Source organism: Pan paniscus, chromosome 4 (genome assembly GCF_029289425.2).
Source record: "Pan paniscus chromosome 4, NHGRI_mPanPan1-v2.0_pri, whole genome shotgun sequence".
NCBI classification, from domain to species: Eukaryota; Metazoa; Chordata; class Mammalia; order Primates; family Hominidae; genus Pan; species Pan paniscus.
The window spans coordinates 146,605,664-146,611,433 of record NC_073253.2 but is presented as its reverse complement, the minus strand read 5'-3'; the positions used below and the strand labels follow the sequence as shown (position 1 = coordinate 146,611,433).

Below are 5,770 nucleotides of genomic sequence, written 5' to 3'. Positions count from 1 at the left end.
TCTTAACAAGAGAGTCTCCAGCGCATCTTTCCAAGATGCTAAGTTGGTGGGGAAAACACACTTTGCACTCATTTCGCTGATGACCTAAGCAGGGTCTGGGAAAAATGCCTTTAACCCCATCTTTGATTCCTTGCTTCTATGCTAGAAGACTAACACATCTATCCCTATTGAGCAAGGAGCTTGCCTGGGGTCAGGGCATTCTCATCAAAAGGCATCTTTGGTATTTTTGAGCTGGCGCATGGCCAGATCTACAGGGAGGCTGAACTTGAGGCTGCTGAGGCGACTGTGCAGGTTGAGGGCACTCTCAAAGCCTGTGTGTGCTATGTAGCTCCCAGGCTGGTAGTGAGTCTCGATGAGTGACCCGCACTTGCAGATGAGGTTCACCCAGGACATCAGACGCAGCTCATTCAGTGCCATGCACACCAAAGCCTTCAATTCAGAGTCTGCACTGTGCTTAAAAGGGTCGTGCTCTGTCAGCACCATGTGGATGACTGTCAGTAGGCTCTCTTTGGGGGTTACATCAGTGCCTCCTGTAACAGGAAGGGCAAAGACTGGGAGAGCTCCTGGGCTGGGCATAAGCACTGCCATTTTTAGCATGGTAGTACTGTAACCCCCCAAGGGGTTCACCTTGCTGGCTGCCTAGACAGAGCAGATTCATCAAGACAACGGAATTGCGACAGAGAAAGAGTAATTCACACAAAGCTGGCTTTGCGGGAGACCAGTTTTATTATTACTCAAATCAGTCTCCCCAGGCATTTAGGGGCAGAGTTTTTAAGGATAACATAGTGGGTAGGGGGCGGGGCCAGTGAGCCAGGAGTGCTGATTGGCCAGGGTTGAAATCACAGGGAGTCAAAGCTGTCTTCTTGCACTGAGTCAGTTCCTGGGTGGGGGCCACAAGATCAGACGAGCCAGTTTATCAATCTGGGTGGTGCCAGCTGATCCGTCAAGTGCAGGGCACAAAAAATATCGCAAGCACTGATCTTAGGAGCAGTTCATGGAGGGTCAGAATCTTGTAGCCTCCAGGTGCATGACTCCTAAACCATAATTTCTAATCCTGTGGCTAGTCTAGTCCCCAGATAAGAAGGAGGTCTGCTTTGGGAAAGGGCTGTTACCATCTTTGTTTAAACTATAAACTACAAACTAAGTTTCTTCCATAGTTAGTTCAGCTTGTGCCCAGGAATGAACAAAGATAGCTTGGGGGTTAGAAGCAAGATGGAGTCAGTTAAGTTAGATCTCTTTCACTGTCTCAGTCATAATTTTACAAAGGCAGTTTCAGTACTTTACAAAGAGCTCCCAGGGGTGCATGGGCTCAGGGGCTAAGGAGAAGGCTGGCAGCAAATGAGCAATAGGAGCCATGATGAGGCTCATTCCTGAGGAGGAGGTATATAGTCCATGGGCTAGCAGGTCCCTCACAGCCACCATCAGCTCCTTCCACACAGCCATGGCCAGCTCATCCTTGCCTGCCAGAGAGAGGTCCTGGAGGATGGCAGAGGTGGTGACATGGTCGTGTGGCTGGTGCCTCAAGGCTAGCTGCTTCTCTCTGTCCACTGACACCTCCCGCCTCTTCAACAAGAGAGCATAGTCTGTCAGCCTGGCCCCTCTGTTATAGGGTTGGAGGGATCTGGCCTGTCGCACAACCAAATTAGCTAACAGCAAAATCTGGAGCATTGCCAACGCTTGCGGCATCAGGTGCAGCCCCGTCCCTTGGACTTTCTTCACATCCCCTGCCTTTGTTTTGCTGTGTCCTGGAGGCAGTGGGTCTGCTGCTGCCACTTCTGGTGGAACCATTTCCTGTCTTCCCGGAGGACTTGCACTCACAATGTCCACCATCTGTCTGCAAGGGGCTTCCCACTTCATCTTGGATGAGGTCGATGGACATCTAGAGGTCTCCGATCTGAGTTTTCAGTTGCCCAACCAACTGATCTTTGACTAGGGCTGGGTTGACGATGTGAGCCACTACTGCACCTACAAACTGACGAAGTTCTTCAGTGGACAGGGAACTGATGTCCTCATTCAGACGCACGTCCAGTTTCTTTATTAACTTGTCTAGGATCACCCACTGTCTTTCCAACACACGAACTGCCGCAGGGCATCATAACTGCTCTTGGATAGGCACATGTTTCCAAGTCATCTAGCTAGGTCTTGAGCCGCAGTATCCATTCTTTCTGCTTCTTCCTTTGGGTTTCCACACGCTCTTGTTTTTCCTGCTCACTCTGGTCCTCGCCCCACAACTGTGGCCGGTTTCCTGGCAGCTAATTTGTATGTTTTTGGTAGAGAGGGGGTTTCACCACGTTGGCCAAGCTGGTCTCAAACTCCGGACCTCAGGTGATCCGCCCGCCTCAGCCTCCCACCTAGGGTTCTTTTTAACATTTCCTTATTATCCTTTTAATGTCAATAGGATCTAGAGTGATGTCCTATTTTTCATTTCTGATATTGGTAATCTGTGTCTTCTTGTCTTTTCTTTCTTGAACAGTCTGGTAGATTTTATTGATCTTTTCAAACAAATAATTTTCTGGTTTATTAATTTTCCTGTATCGTTTTTACACTCTTTTCAATTTTGTGCATTTTTTCCTCTTTTTCTCCCCTTCACCTTGCTTTGAGTTAATTTTTTTTTCTAGTTGCTTGACATCAGAGTTTAGATTATCGATTAGAGATCTATTTTCTTTTCTAATATAAGCACTGAATGCTATATTTCTTGTATGCCTGCATTAATATAGTTGCTAGCCACATTGAACGCTTGAAATGTGACTAATCTGAATTGAGACGTGCCATAAGTATAAAGTAAATATTAGATTTTAAAACTGTAATACGAAACATGTAAAATATTTTAATAGTTTTTATATTGTTACACATTGAAAGAGTAATATTTGGCGTATATTGTGTTAAGTTAAATATAATGTTAAAATTTACCCCAGAGAGGGCAAGCTGGTCCCTGTGGCCACAATTAAAGTGAAGAGCGCCGGGCACGGTGGCTCATGCCTGTAATCCCAGCACTTTGGGAAGCCGAGGCAGGTGGATCACCTGAGGTCAGGAGTTCGAGACCAGCCTGACCAATATGATGAAACCCCATCTTTATTAAAATACAAAAATTAGTCAGGGGTGGTGGCATGTGCCTGTAATCCCAGCTACTCAGGAGGCTAAGACAGGAGAATTACATGAACCTGGGAGGCAGAGGTTGCAGTGAGCCAAGATCACGCCATTGCACTCCAGCCTGGGCAACAAGAGTGAAACTCCATCGCAAAAAAAAAAAATTTTTGAAATGAATGAAAATGGATATACAACATAATTCTGAGATATATAAAAAAAGTAGTGCTAAGAGGGATGTTTATAGAGTTAAATGCCTACATCAAAACAAAATAGAAAGATCACCAATTAACAACTTATTATCACACCTCTGGGAACTAGAAAAACAAGAACAAACCCAACCCAAAGCTAACAAATGAAAAGAAATAATAAAGATTAGAGCAGAACTAAATGAAATTGAAAACAAAAAAAGATAAAAAGGATCAACAAAACAAAAAGTTGGTTCTTTGAAAAGATAAGCAAAATTGACAAACTTCTAGCTAGACTATTTATTGATTTATCTAATCAATAACTGTGATTTATCACATAAACAGAATTAAGGACAAAAACAATATGATTATCTTAATAGATGAAGAAAAATAATTTTATAAAATCCAGCATTCCCTCATGATAAAAACCCTCAACAGAATAGGCAAAGAAAGAACATACCTCAAAACAACAAGGGCCGTATACAACAAACCCATGGCCAATACCATACTGAACAGGGAAAAGTTTAAAGCAATCTCCCTAAGAACTGGAGTAAGACAAGAATGCCCACTCTCACCATTCCTATTCAACATGGTACTGGAAGTCCTTGCCAGAGCAATCAGGCAAGAAAAAGAAATAAAGGCATACAACTGGGAAAGGGAAGTTAAAGTACCTCTGTTTGATGATAATATGATCTATCTCTAGAAAAACCTAAAAATTCCTCCAAAAACAAAAAACTGTTAGGTTTGATCAATGAATTCAGCAAAGTTTAGGATACAAAATCAATATACAAAAATCAGTAGCATTTCTATATGCCAATAACAATCAAGCTGAGAACCAAATCAAGAAGGCAATCCCATTTACAGTAGCTACAAAAAATAAAATACCTAGGAATATATTTAACCAAGGAGGTGAAAAATCTCTACAAGGAAAACTAGAAAACACAGTCGTTAAAATGACTATACTGCCCAAAGTGATCTAGAGATTCAATGCAATCCCTATTAAAATTCCATGCTCATTCTTCACAGAATCAGAAAAAAAAACCTTAAAATTTATATGGAACCCCTCCCCAAAAGCCCAAATAGCCAAAGCATCCAAAGCAAAAAGAATAGAGCTGAAGGCACCACATTACCTGACCTCAAATTATACCGCAAGGCTATAGTAACCAAAACAGCATGACACTGGTATAGAAATAAACACAAAGACCAATGGAACAGAATAAAGAACCCAGAAATAGAGCCACATGTCTATAGCCAAATGATTTTTGACAAAGTTGACAAAAACATACACTGGAAAAAGGATACCCTTTTCAATAAATGATGCTGATAAAATTGGATTGCCATATTCAGAGGAATAAAACTGGACCCCCTATCTCTCACCATATACAAAAATCAACTCAAGTTGGATTAGAGACTTAAACATAAGACCTGAAACTATTAAAATGCTAGAAGAAAACCCAGGGAAAACACTTCTGGACATTAGACTAGGCGAAGAATTCATGACTAAGACCTCAAAAGTACAGGCAACAAAAACAAAAATAGACAAATGGGACTTAATTAAGCTAAAAAGCTGCTGCACAGCAAAATAATAATTAACAAAGTGAACAGACAATCTGCAAGATAGGAGAAAATATTTGCAAACTATGCATCCAACAGGGGACTGATATCCAGAATTTACAAGGAATTGAAACAACTCAAAAAAAAAAAAAACCCCCAACATTAATAACTCCATTAGAAAGTTGCCAAATGACATATGTAGACATTTTTTAATATGAAAAAATGTTCAACATCACTAATCATCAGAGAAATGCAAATTAAAACCACAATGAAATATCATGTTATACCAGTCAGAATGGCTATTATTAAGAAATCAAAATATAACAGATGTTGGCAAGGAGCAGAATAAAAGGAATGCTAATACATTGTTGTATTTGCATTAGAGAATGTAAATTACTACAGTCTCTATGAAAAAGTATGGAGATTTCTCAAAAAAACTAAAAATAGAACAATCATTTGATCCATCCACTACTGGCTATCTACCCAGAAGAAAAGAAATTATTTTATGAAAAATATACCTGCACTAGCATGTTTACTGCAGTGCTATTCACAATAGCAAATATACAGAATCAACCTAAGTGTCTGTCAATGGATGAATGGATAAACAAAATGTGATATATATATACACACACACATACACATACACATTGAAAGGTTCTTGTATCGGTTCGAACCCCAAGAGCGCAGCAACAGACAACACGAGGTGGTGTGGAGCAACATGCTGTTTTAATGAGCTCCTGGGTGCAGGCGGCCTGAGGCCTAAAATGGCATCAGCCCCAAGTGAGGACAGGACAGGGGTTTCATAGTCCTCTGTAAACAGGGAAGTGTCCCAGTCTGACATGACTGGTACATAGTACCCAGACGGCCTCTTTCTCGATCTTCAGGGGTACGTGTCTTCTGGCCAGGGTAGGTGTCTTCCGGCCAGGGTAGGTGTCCTCCAGCCA

At 41.7% G+C, this 5,770-nt stretch overlaps 1 pseudogene; it reads right to left on the bottom strand.

Moving 5' to 3' along the window:
• Positions 1 to 204: 204 nt before the first annotated feature.
• Positions 205 to 5,356, bottom strand: LOC100976758 (RUN domain-containing protein 1-like; annotated as a pseudogene).
• Between the last annotated feature and the right edge of the window lie 414 nt (positions 5,357 to 5,770).